Source organism: Rhyacophila brunnea, unplaced genomic scaffold (genome assembly GCF_057557595.1).
Source record: "Rhyacophila brunnea isolate RB1 unplaced genomic scaffold, BYU_Rbru_1.0 scaffold_9, whole genome shotgun sequence".
In the NCBI taxonomy this organism is placed as follows: domain Eukaryota; kingdom Metazoa; phylum Arthropoda; class Insecta; order Trichoptera; family Rhyacophilidae; genus Rhyacophila; species Rhyacophila brunnea.
This window is the reverse complement of record NW_028233361.1, coordinates 41,396,237-41,409,227: the sequence shown is the minus strand read 5'-3', so window position 1 is coordinate 41,409,227 and position 12,991 is coordinate 41,396,237. Positions and strand designations below refer to the sequence as shown.

General features: G+C 32.1%; 1 protein-coding gene across 2 annotated transcripts in view; it reads left to right on the top strand.

The window, feature by feature from the left end:
• Positions 1–12,991, top strand: part of LOC147063632 (uncharacterized) — a 570,851-nt gene that overhangs the window by 21,069 nt on the left and 536,791 nt on the right. The window contains exons 1-2 of one of the 2 annotated variants that reach the window (XM_085959790.1): positions 5,608–5,762; positions 6,079–6,244. The exons of the other annotated variant lie outside the window; for it this stretch is intronic. The gene's annotated coding sequence lies outside the window, so the exon portion shown is untranslated. Of the gene's footprint in view, positions 1–5,607; positions 5,763–6,078; positions 6,245–12,991 lie in introns of those variants that run through there. 2 annotated transcript variants of the gene reach the window in all.

Below are 12,991 nucleotides of genomic sequence, written 5' to 3'. Positions count from 1 at the left end.
TGTTGTGGATACTTTAGTAGGCAGGATTGTCAGCTGTTATTTAGTTATAAAAATCAACATAAAAGAAGTTATCTAGTAGACAAAAACAAAATTAATGATAGAGTTTTGTTTTCCAATTGCAAATTATTAATTACTTATTGAAAAAAATTGTATTTCTAGCATTAAATTTACTATACGAAATGGAGTGTACTTAACAGCTGATCAATAAACTGTCAGATGTCAGATTAAAATGTAAACAAATAATAGTACAGTTGATTTAAATTTCAATAAACAAAAAAATAATATACATACATAAACCACAGAATTATATTATTACATTGCAATAAAAAATATATATTTATATATTCTTTTTAACACTATAACAGACCATGAGGTCCAAATGACAGTGGTGTAGTGAAACAGCGCATCTATTCTATACACAAGGCTGCTATCGGCGGCTATCTAGGGTAGTTTATCATATTTATGTATTGAGGCAGTTAATCATTACAATAAGTTAACCGTCTGAACCGTCAAAAAGTGCTATGTTTTAACAGCACCTCTCTTGGCTGTGTTAACTTTTAGAGCGAGATAGACAACTTTAGACGGCTAATGTATTGTAACAATTATAATATCTCAATACATAAAAACGATAAATTACCCTCGATAGTCGCCTTGTGTATAGAATAGATGTGCAGTAGTGTATTTAGTAATAGAAGACAATCACAAACAACCAAGCTTTGAGAGAATCATATAAGTATATTGTGACTTCACCGAAAATTGAGCTCGCGGTCTCTGGATGAAAGACCAGCGCCTACTGTAAATTATCATGGCATAAAGAAATTAAAATGCATATGAATAGATACAATAACACAATTGACACAGCAAACATTAGTCCAGAATTAAATGAACTTCTGGCCGAGCTTGGTAGTAAACACACATTACATAAACATCATTAATTTAGGAGATTATTCATTGTGAGATAATTCTAATTGACTCCTGGTTTGATTATAGGTATTGTGTAAATGCAGACTAGGACAGTATTAAATGGCTGCAACGCCCAAGGCTCTCATTGGTGACATCTGTTGGCGATGATGCAAAATATTTTACAAACTAGATTAATAATAAATATTAATATTATATCCCTGTTATATAGAAACTTAACCTTACAACTCTTTCTCTGTGTACCTATATTTTATTTAACATGTATTAACAATAAATCAAATTATATTTTAATAAATAAAGAAGCTTTATATACTTAATGAGATTCTTTATCATTACTATTATTATATTTAATAATGGCTCCCATCCTTTAATTCCCGTTTTTAGTTTTTTTTGTGTGTGTTCTAGATTAAGTGTTATCAGTATAAAAACAATTTAATTTATTGTACCGCTTACAATCAACATTATCCAACTAAGGAAATACTGCTGCATAAGGTAAGAACCAATTGTCTGATAGACATGGTCGTAAACTGTACTAGAACCAATGATGGAAGAATCAGCTACAATATTTCATTAAAAATTTTATTTTTATGTACACCAATATCTATCATAGAGAAATTTCTTCTAGCATTGTGGACACCATGAAATCACTTTGGAACAGTGTTAGTTTCATTCAAAAGTAACAATACCAACACTTAAATGGTTACATGTAAATTGTACATAAAACATTTCACCATAGCATAGTTCGTCATGAGCTTTCTTATCGGAAAGAGATGACTGTATGCTATACGGTCTCCAATTTTATTATATTCAATACGAACATTAATTCAATTTTTATAGCTGATTTTGGCTAAATTCATGAATTCAAGAATGAAAACCTAACCTAACAAATAATCCATTATATTGGCTATTTTTAAAATTTGTTTGTTGCTGGCTTCCTGTAAGTAAAGTGTAAACCGACAAGAACCGTGTTTTATTTAGACTATACGACCCAAAGAGGTTGGAGGGTCTTTTTATTTCCGTATATATGTTACACCGAATGTGCGAAATTAACTATTACATGAAATGGGAAAAATTTTGGCTAATTCATGTAATAGTCAAGCCTGTTGCCTTATTCATGAATTAGGTAAATTTTCTGCTAAGTACATGAATTCGCCAGGGCATGGAATTCTTGAACTGTCAAAAGTAAATTTAATACGGATGGTTTTATTATTTATAATTGGACATAATATATTATTATTATTATTAGGTTAGGTTAGGTTTTGTAATTCTGAATTAAATTATTCAACTGAATGTCCATTTTGAGGTTAGCTATCAAGTGTCAACAAACTATCACAAACATTCAATCGACCATTGCACGTTTGATACCCAAGCACGAATCAAATCGCGAAAATACTTTTCAATAAAATTCTTCCGTTATCATATTATAGTTCTAGATTTTTTTTGCGCATAGTAAATGGATATGAACGTCATTGTAGTTATTGATTGGTATATTTTTATATTATAATCAATGACATTTGACACATTTGTTTAGTTTGATTAGTTGCAAAAAACACCACCGGAGCGCGATCATCTATTTTGACCATAGATAATATATGTACATTTTGACCAATGCATGAGCATTTGATACATTTAGTTTAGTTGCAAAAAATACCACCGTAACGCTACTATCTAATTTGTTCAATACATGAACTAGGCAGAAAAATCACTGCCGAATTCATGCACTCTTCAGATATTTTGTCTAATTCATGAATAAGGCAACGGGCTTGCATTTTTCATGATTTAGGCAAAATTTTGCCCATTTCATGTAATATTCAATTTCGCACATTCGGCGTAACATATATATATTTCCGATACAACATTTTACGGTGAAGTGTGATATGGCGAACTGCATACATACAAGTTTCCGGACACGCGTAAATAGTACCAGAACCAAAGATGGAAGAAATTCTTTTATCGTCAGCTATAATGTCATTAAAAATTTTATTTTTATATACACCAATATCTATGGTGGAGAAAGAACAGATTCTTCTGGCATGGTGGTCATGACGAAATCACTTTTGAATAATGTTAGTTTCATTCAAAAGTAACAATACCAACACCTAAATGCGTCATCTATATTGCCAGGATAATCTGACAACATTCTACTATCAAAGAGGTAAAGTGCATAATAGACAGCATCATGAAATATGAAAGTGCGGAGTAATTAAAAACAATTTATACTTGTGCTCAACATATATTTGTCAGGTGTGGAGTTATCTCCCATTTCCTTTCGGTACAGATATAGTATAAGTAGTTATAGGTATTCCTCGATTTATAACCGTTACATTCATATACTTTGGTCGTAAGTTGAGTCAGTCGTAAGTCGAGCTTCATACTAAATATTAAAAATATCCAATTGAAAGAACTTTTTGACCACTATGCAAAAATGATAATATAGTAAGTTCTCGACTTACGACCACCTCGACTGACGACCATTCCCACTTACGATGAACAAAAAAATGATGCAATCGATTCCTTTATCAATAAGTTTTCAAACAATGTGCAGTTAGTCACTCTTTGTGTGCACTTCTGGACGGTGGTTTACTTGTAATTTAAATTTGGAGATAGATCTTCGAAGGTAAGCCGCATTCATCAAGCACTCACCTGTTATAATGAAATTCGACTTACGACTTCGGTGGTGAAACGGAACCCGTCTTAAGTCGAGAACTCATTGTAATTATTATATTTATTTGGAAATATAGAAGTATTGTAAGTTATATTGTAAATTAACTCATTCACTGCGGACCCGTTAATTAATATTTAAATGACATGCTACTTATATCTAATGGCCATCTAATGCCGACACGGCAGCTGTACACTGTACTAGGTACTTCATATGCCTTCTGCTAAGATTGAATCAGTTACAAACACTAAGTAGATAATCGCACCGTGAATGTAAAACTATAATAAGTGCAAAAGAGTAGATATTGGGGTATAAATATATCAATTTGTCAAAAAATGTAGAGTTTCTAAAATGAAACAACAATATTTGGTTTATGGATACATTATGTGAGTGTTTCACAAGCATGGTGAATCAAGTCCATTCTGGTCATTTTTGAGTAAGCTAGGTTCAAACATAATATTTGAGTATTTCTAATTCTGTAAAAGGGTATGATTGCAATTCTGAAGTGTTATTTTACATAATAAGAAATACTCAAATATTATGTTTGAACCTAGCGTACTCAAAAATAACCAGAATGGACTTGGTTCACTATGCTTGTAAAACACTCATGTCATGTTCATTTATTTAATTTCCAAATTTTTACATGTGCCTAACATCAAAATTATCAGTTTTTTCGCTATTAAATCTTAAAATCGAAATATTTGTACTTATGTTTTATGGTTTTACATCACAGCGTAATATATTATAGGAAACAGTGTGTATATTATATGATTTCAACAGCGTCCCTGCAAGCAAAAGTCACTGCATGTCATTAACAAAAACGAAACGTCCTAATATTGTAGAATATTTTATAGTCACTATATTATATGATTTCAATAGCGTCCCTGCAAGCAAAAGTAACGGCACGTCACTAACAAAAACGAAACGTCCTAATATTGTAGTATATTTTATAGTCGCTATAACAAATTGATCAGGTATTAATTATTATCAGCTATAAACAAAAAATGTCTTGTCATATAAGAATTTATTTAAAAAAAGAATTTATATTGTCAAGGATAAGTACTAATAAGGTATATTCGGTACAATAAAAGTTTTTGAACACCATAAAAAATATTGAATGTGATTATAGTTGTGTCCTAAATAATAGTAGAATTCGTCTTTTATTAATTTATTATTCCTCAATTGCTGTTGAAAAGCTCCTTACTTCATTTAAAAATTATATAATATAGAGAATTAATACTATCAACTGAGGGTTCTTGATAGAATTAAAATTTTTAAAATATATGCATACATACTTTATTTACAATATTATTTTGTGAAATACTGCCATCTGTGAACAGTATATGATCGCATTGTTGACGAGTATTCCATCTGCCAACGGTAGGTAATATTCTTGGATTTATATTATTTGGATTCAATCCAAAAACCTACCTACTTTACCGACAAATTTCAAACAATATCCAATAGATTTTATTTTAATTTATATTAATACATTTCTCAATTTATCTTGTTTGAAATAGTTTTAAGATCATTTATGTTGTTGAGAGAAACGAATTTATCGTTTATTTTGCGTAATTAAGGTACAAATGGGAGGAGAGTTAATATTTTTTCCGAACAGCTGATTATAAGTTACGGCAATCGTGGGCAGATGGTAGTAATTAATAACAACAAATATGGCTAGTACAATTTCAACTGTATGTATCTGTAAAAATGTTATAAAGATTTTTTTTTTTTAATTCAAAGATAAACTTACAATTATTAAAAATGTGAATTCGTTGCAGGGTCCCATTTTATTATTACATTTTATTTAATGGTCATATTTATTATTAAAATTTAGTTTATTAAGTTTTAAAATTTTCGCCGTTTAGATCTATTTTAAAAAACCTTGATTTTTATAAAAAATATAAATGTGTTTAACTTGAAATCCTTTTAAAGAACAAAATTAATTTTGAAATAGAATGATAGATGCCTCTGCATTACTTGGAATCCTGTTTGGAACCGTTGTCTTATCAGCAGAGCGAAGTGATTCGAAGTGGAGTGACCAGAGTGGTATGTCGTCACATAGAAACTGTCATATTTTTAGTGCCTGTTATATCGAGCTAGCATCTCGTTCGTGTAATATATTAAAACCTGTGTATTTTCAATAATTATAAACCTACAAGACGTTTCCAGTGTCGTGGTAATGAAACATACTATATTTTGTGACAAAACGCCGCGATGTTTACATGCCAAAAAGGCATTATTAAAGAATACGAAATGTGACACTATTTTTTACCCCGAAATTTGATTCAAACAGCTGATTTTTTTCTCAAAAACATACAACCCACGTTTCGTAATCAAAATAACAAATAAAACATCGTTAAATGTGCCTAAATCTATAAAATATATTAATAAAACATAATTCAATCCTCAATTATTGTATTTACAAGGATTCATTGTTGTAAAATGTAAATTCATTGCGTTGGTTTTTATCGTTTTTAACGTATTTCTTTCAGAATTTGTTTTTAGCAATTTTGTATGTGTACTGTTTAGTGATTAATGTTTATAATAGTCGTTTGATTTGTGACTATTCGTACAGTTTTAAGTGAATATTTTCGTCGTGTATTGTTGTTATTGTGGCCCTGGAAGTCGGTAGAAGCTGTATTTTTTCACCTTCGATTGGTAAGTAATCTTTTTCGCTTCGTTACCTACATAAGATGAGAGTATGAAAGATAGTTTGATACAATATTATAGTCACTTACCTCATCTTGTAGTCATCGGCTGCATTTTACAAAACCGGTAGAAGGCAGACAACCTTCCAGTTGTTGGTACATTCCTTCTACCATTTATTCATACATGCAATAATAATAAAATTGTTCTATAAAACCATACATACGACACATAAAATTAATTATCTTTACGCTATTGGTGAATTATTGGTGTACATGTACATTATAAATTTAATGATTTTACAATTTATTTAATTTCAATTTATTTAATTTCAATTTATTTATTTATTTTACATATTGTGGACATTACAAATTATAAGTTTAAGACGTTCACAACATGACATTTAGAAACAAAGAAATATTATTAAAACAGTTTTATGTACAGGATAAATGTGTAAATACAAAAAATATTAAGTATATACCTAGGTACAAGGAAGTACACCGGGTGAGTTAAGCAGACCCTATTTTAAGAATTTAAAAAACAACGTCCACCTAAATTCACCCTCACGTAAGTGGAATATATCATTATCCGAAGCGATTTCATTAAACATGGTTATTGCCCTCCCAATTGGCATTACTAATGGCAGGTTAGTTCTGCACCGTGGGAGAACAAACAACGGATGCCCTCGATTCCTAAGGTAATTATCAGAGACACACAAGCCAACACCACCAAGAATGGCAGAGTTCACATTTACGCCGCGTATAAGTCTGAAAAATATGTAGCTAAATAAAGATCCCTTCTAAATTTTAAGCTACAGTATGTAAGCATCCCTAAGAGAAAATCAGTTGGATAGAGCCACGGATAATATCCATACAGCCGAAAGTAAAGGAGTCTTAAAAATTTCTTTTGGACTCTCTCCACCATAAGGCCGTACTTCAACTGATGCGGGGCCCAAACGACAGACCCACTCTCTAGTCTGCTTCTAACTAACACTTTACACAATTTCTACTTTACACAACACTGGCAATTGTACACTTTAACTTAAATTATAAAATAAACAAAATAATGATTAAATACACGCTGTAGGTCATGGCCCCCACAAAGGGGGGCTGACAGGGTTCTGGCCTGGGGGCCCGGGCTTAGGAGGAGAGGATTAGATAAGTGAGATAAACGCACATTACAAATTTACTATATTAGTAATAAAGTCACTGCGGCGCTATTTCGCTTCAGGAACACTAAAATTCTAAAATACTTATCTGGTTATACGATACAATTTTTGATTATTGTTTGTCGATACTCAACAACTCCATAATTTAATTAGATATTTCCAAAAATACACCATTTGAAAAATGTTTCTATAGCCGAGCGTAACATTGCCTTTTAGCGATGGGTAGGGGGGCCTGTCAAAGATTCCAGCCTGGGTGCCCGTTTCAGGATGTGGAGGCCATGCTGTAGATATTACAAAACTTAAAGCCGTTTCCTTGCCAAAGCGGCCAGTTGTAAATGATAAATATTTGGTCCAGGTATTCGGATTAATTGATTGTAATGTTGTACTAAAACTGGAAAACAACAACATAATAATATTATGTACTTACTTATTTTTGGGTTACTAGTAGTAAGTTGTGTCAGGTTTTGGTTTGGTTTTTGGTTTCTAAGTACCTAACTATTACTTATACAATTAATTACCAATAGTTTTTTTTGTACCGCTCAATTTTCGCCTATTATCTGTATACCTGCCCAGGGACTCGAAATTCGGTGCATATGTGCTAATGTCGATACATTCTGTTAAATTTGGGGGCAGTTCAATACTCCAAAATATACGGACTTTGAATGGCATGCCCTTTTAATTTTAGTTTCAAATTGTCTGCAAATTCATACCTACTTATCTATAAGTACACTACAGAATACATCTACAGACAAATACACCAAAAATATTTAAATTTACATAATTCCATCAACTGAGAATTGATCATTTCCACGAACCCTAGTCTCAGATAGTGGTGGTTTTAGGTGTTTGAAGGTTGAGTAGCGCTGATAGGTTAAGAGGCAACCTTGTCAAAAATTTGCCACTCAATAGTTGTTGTCTGAATTTTTCATACTTTGATTTTTAAAAAACTAATATGTTGATACTTTCTAATGAGGCGGCCGCATTTTATGCGGTCCCTATGCAACGCATGACCCGCTTAGCCCTACGGGGACATCTCTGAATCCATCAAATGTTCTCAAAAAACAACCCTTTTTTAATGACGCTATCGACCTCCTCATGGAGGGTTTCCACTAATACATAAATGTACATAGGTGTCGTCGATCTACATTTCGAGATAATGAATGACACATTGCGTTATCGTCGTCCATTTTGAGTGTAGGGTATCTGGCGAGGGTAGGCCACACTATTAAAATATAATCTTTATGACAAAATCTACGCATTTATTATATTTAGTATTGCCAGTTGTATTAAACACCTATGATTTATTATCCTGGTTAGAACATGGTTTAGTTTGGAATGTACACATTACTTAAGGCTATATCGTCACTGTTCTGACGGAAGACACCAATTCGAAAAAATGACATACTGAGTTAGTTATACCAAAATGGGCAAAATGTTCCTTATTTCAAACTTTACCGTCTGGAAACCTTCTTAATAAATAAACAGTCTTTATTTTAAAGTCATCCTTTTTACGATTACTTAATAAACTCACATGATAGACTATTACTTCAAACATTTTAACAACTTCAAAGTCAAATTACTCAAAACTAGTATTCTCCAGTTGGTGTGTTCTGCCAGAACAGAGACGATATTTCAGTTGAGGAAAGATCGTGGCTAGGCGATGCGCGGATTGTGCAAATGACGCGTGCCGAAGAAATATAATCTGTCATAAAAATTCATATTCATTCATATAAATTCAGCGTCCATTTAATGTTATGTTTATTGTTATATTACTAATAATAATATTATATTCATTGATATGTTTTCTTTTTCAAGTACATACGTAAAGTTTTTTAGTCATCTTTACATGATTTAAGAGTAAATTCATCCGACGCCATGACAAAACAAATAGACATGCGCACACCTCGACTATCGGTCTCCGATTGGCGAGTCCAGACGTCGAGTGCGAAATTTCGTCGCACCTACTGTTGAAAATTATTTTCCGTTTCACTGAAGTACGCTTTTAATCATGGTAGGAACAATCAGGTAACCTAATAATATTTATTTTAAAATAAATAATTTCGATCTGGTCCAAGCTCCAAATATAATATATATCGAGGGAAACCCAGAAGAAGATGTAGATAAGGTTATTTATTAATAGCTCCCAGACGCGACGTTCGTTAACGCGGGAAAGCTAAAGATTTGAACAAAGAATCTTCTCTAGTCTATGGTTTGAGAAATAATGTTGAATGAAGAAAAGACTATGATTTGATTTGTATGTACGGCAGATGACATATCTAGCGCTGTGTAGACCATGGACGAAGGAAAGCAATTGGGCCCTACAAAAGCAGAGAATTTTCAAAATTAAAGGAAAAAAAAATATAAACCATCGATGGAAAGTAATCGTTAACTTGATTATTTTTAGTATGTACCTACCTATCGCCAATGCTCGCATGCTCAGAAAGAATAACGTAAATTGCACCGCAGGTGACTTTTTAACTAGACGTACAGTGGTCAAACACATACGAGGAGTCCACGATAATTTGACTTTCTATCGAAGTTTACAAAATTTATTAGGCCAAGAGAATGAAGTCTGAAATGATTTAAGTATACAACGGGTTATCACTAATTGGTATTCACTACATGGAGATTGTTTTTGTGACACGAATTTTAGAGTATCTATACTTACTTAATAAAGGTCGCTATGTGAGCGAAACACAAGTCAATTATATTCCACTGAAAAGCGAAAATATTCTCAGATCGTTGTTTCTTCCCATAATTTGTAAATTTAAGGGATATTTCTCGTACCCCCTTTTTCATTTTCAAAGTTATTAGAAAATTAGATAATTAAAAAAGAAATATTTTCTACCCAGAGTTGGCAGGTGCAATTCTGTACCTTAAAACCAGAGTAATTTTAAGTTCAAGTTTTGCCGGAAATGAATTAAGTAGGTACAGATTTTGTAGCTAACTAAATTTAAATTATCATAGATAACCTCAGGCCCAATTCACACTTTGAGTCTGTTCATAACAGAAACCCGAAATTCTTAAAACAATAAAGCCGTCGATACATTGAGAGCAAGGACATGAAACATCTTAAATTGCGTTTTTCCAAATTAGTGTTCCTTTACAGAAATATTTTTCTGATATTAATTAACACACTCACTGATTACCTTTTAATTACCACATTTAAATAGCATGTTAATTATATCTAATGGTCAACTACTTAAAACGCGCCATTAAATTGCACTAAATGAGTTAAGTAATGCTCTATTTTACAGTGTTCCAAATTATGTAGATAAACCACAGTTGGGGAACAACTCAAAATTTAAAGGTTTTGTGTTAAGAATGCCATACGATGTAGAAAAGTCTTCTCTTTATAATTCAGCAAAAAAAAAAATAGTCATAAATGTCTTCAATGTGTCATAAAATCGAATAACCCTTTCTGAGATTAATCGGTAATTCCGTTATATAATCAAATTTATTCGTTAATTCCTTATTAAAATGTACAATTTCATTGTGCATTGATGAATTCCACTAAATTAAATATAAAAAACATACATTTTCAACGAAATCAAGGCTTTAATATTAAAATGAGAATTACTGCAAAAAATTCAAACGCCATTATTTTGGAACAAGGTTTTATGAGTTGTTCCCCTATTGAACTGTATCGGTATGTTCAATAACGAATTTTAATTAAAAGTACATTTTTAAATCGTTTGCATTATTCATTAAATACAAAATAGTTTAATTCAAAACTCTTTTTTGTTAGGTATGTTTTTGCTGGATTTGCTTGATCTAGCAATGCACACTGTCGTCCAATGCTTGATAGTGTATTTTCAGTCAAAAGTAAGAGTCAGCCGCTTATGTAATCGAAATTCGTACCAATAAACTCGAAAACAAAATCTGACATAAGAAGTCGGTGTGAGAGATGTTATTAAAAACGAACCGAAACAATGGGATGAGATTCTTAATTTAAAAAATGCAATAAGCCAATCGAAACGTGGGAACCGTCATTTGTGTTTGATAATCGCAGAAACATGAGCGATAATTTATTAATTATTTACAACATTCTTAAGATTATCAAGATTTGGTACCTTAGTTAGCATAGTTTAATACGATTCGCTCTTGATATACGTGTCATGGCAATTCAGGCCCTGGGCATCTATTCTATACACAAGACAGCTATCGGCGGCTATCGAGAGTAGTTTGTCGTATTTATGTATTGAGTATTATAATTTTATTGTTACAATAAGTTGGCTTTCTAAACTGTCTATCTCGCTCTAAAAGTTAACACAGCCAAGAGAGGTGCTGTTAAAACATATTAATTATTGTAAGAATAACAATTATAAAACCTCAATACTTAGATATGATAAACTACCCTCGATAGCAGTCATTTGTGTATAGAATAGATGTGCTGTTGTCTTTTAGTGAGTCTTATGTATCACTGTATGACTGCATTTATTCACTCGTCGAGTGATATGTTTGCCCCATTGCTATTTGTTCAGATTCTCTTTCTTTGTCAATTGGTTTATTTTGTGGTCTCGCCCGGAAGATGTGTTCATTTTTAATTTTTGAATTTATCTAAAATCGTGGCTGCATGGCTTCTTTTTTACACTGACAACTTTTGTATGTATTTCAGGCGCAGGAAAGCGCTATAGGATTTTGGTTCTATGAGCAATGTTGTCATTCATGTATTATATCGTTATCCGTGATGGGCGTAGTTTTTGACCCGTTCAGTGCCACAAATGCTTGTATCAAACGAATGTTGGTACTCTAGATATTGTAGACAGCTCGCTATCTGAACGGAGAATGGTTGAAGCAACATTCCACTCGATGCTGAATGTTTGAGTCTCAGAGATGTACCTACTCGGTTAAAATCATTTGCCACCTGTTCGACGCTTGCATTCTAACTGTGCTGCTTTACGTTAAGAAAGTCATCATGACACTTTACAAAGACTAGTGTAATCGTATCCTGAGCTTCCAGAATATAACATGCTTAGGAACGGTGGCTACTGGGTGTGCGTATGAATTTGCCACCGAAATAGTGTACCTATACGGTGTTGCTGCGAGATGATCGCATGGCGTGGGAATATGTTTGTTTCCATAACGGCCCACATGCTCAGCGTACGTCAAAATGGAGCTTTATGCTATTTTCAAAGCATGAACCTGGACATTCCTTAAACGTTGTAGATAATCTATTTACATAATTTTGAAGCCTTATTATCCTTTATATTTATTTTAAACATTTGATGACTGCATAAAGTATTTTTATTACATAAAATAGTATTCTTTTAAACCTCTCGCTCTAATGTTTTAGAATATAGTCATATTTCAGTACGTCCATGTGAAGTGGTGTTAAGATTTTTTATATTTATTAATTTTTAAAAGCATTTATAAAACCATTAGTAAAATTTATGTCGACATTATTATAGTGAAATATTTAGATACAATAAAAAATTATATTGATAATCTCTGTGATCCCAAATTTGACAAGAATTAGGCATTTTATTATTCAAAAAATGGGCAAGATTTACACATTTAAAGATACTGATTATAAGCTATGTCTTTGACCATTCAAATGTGATAAACATTCTACGAATAATGTTTGCATT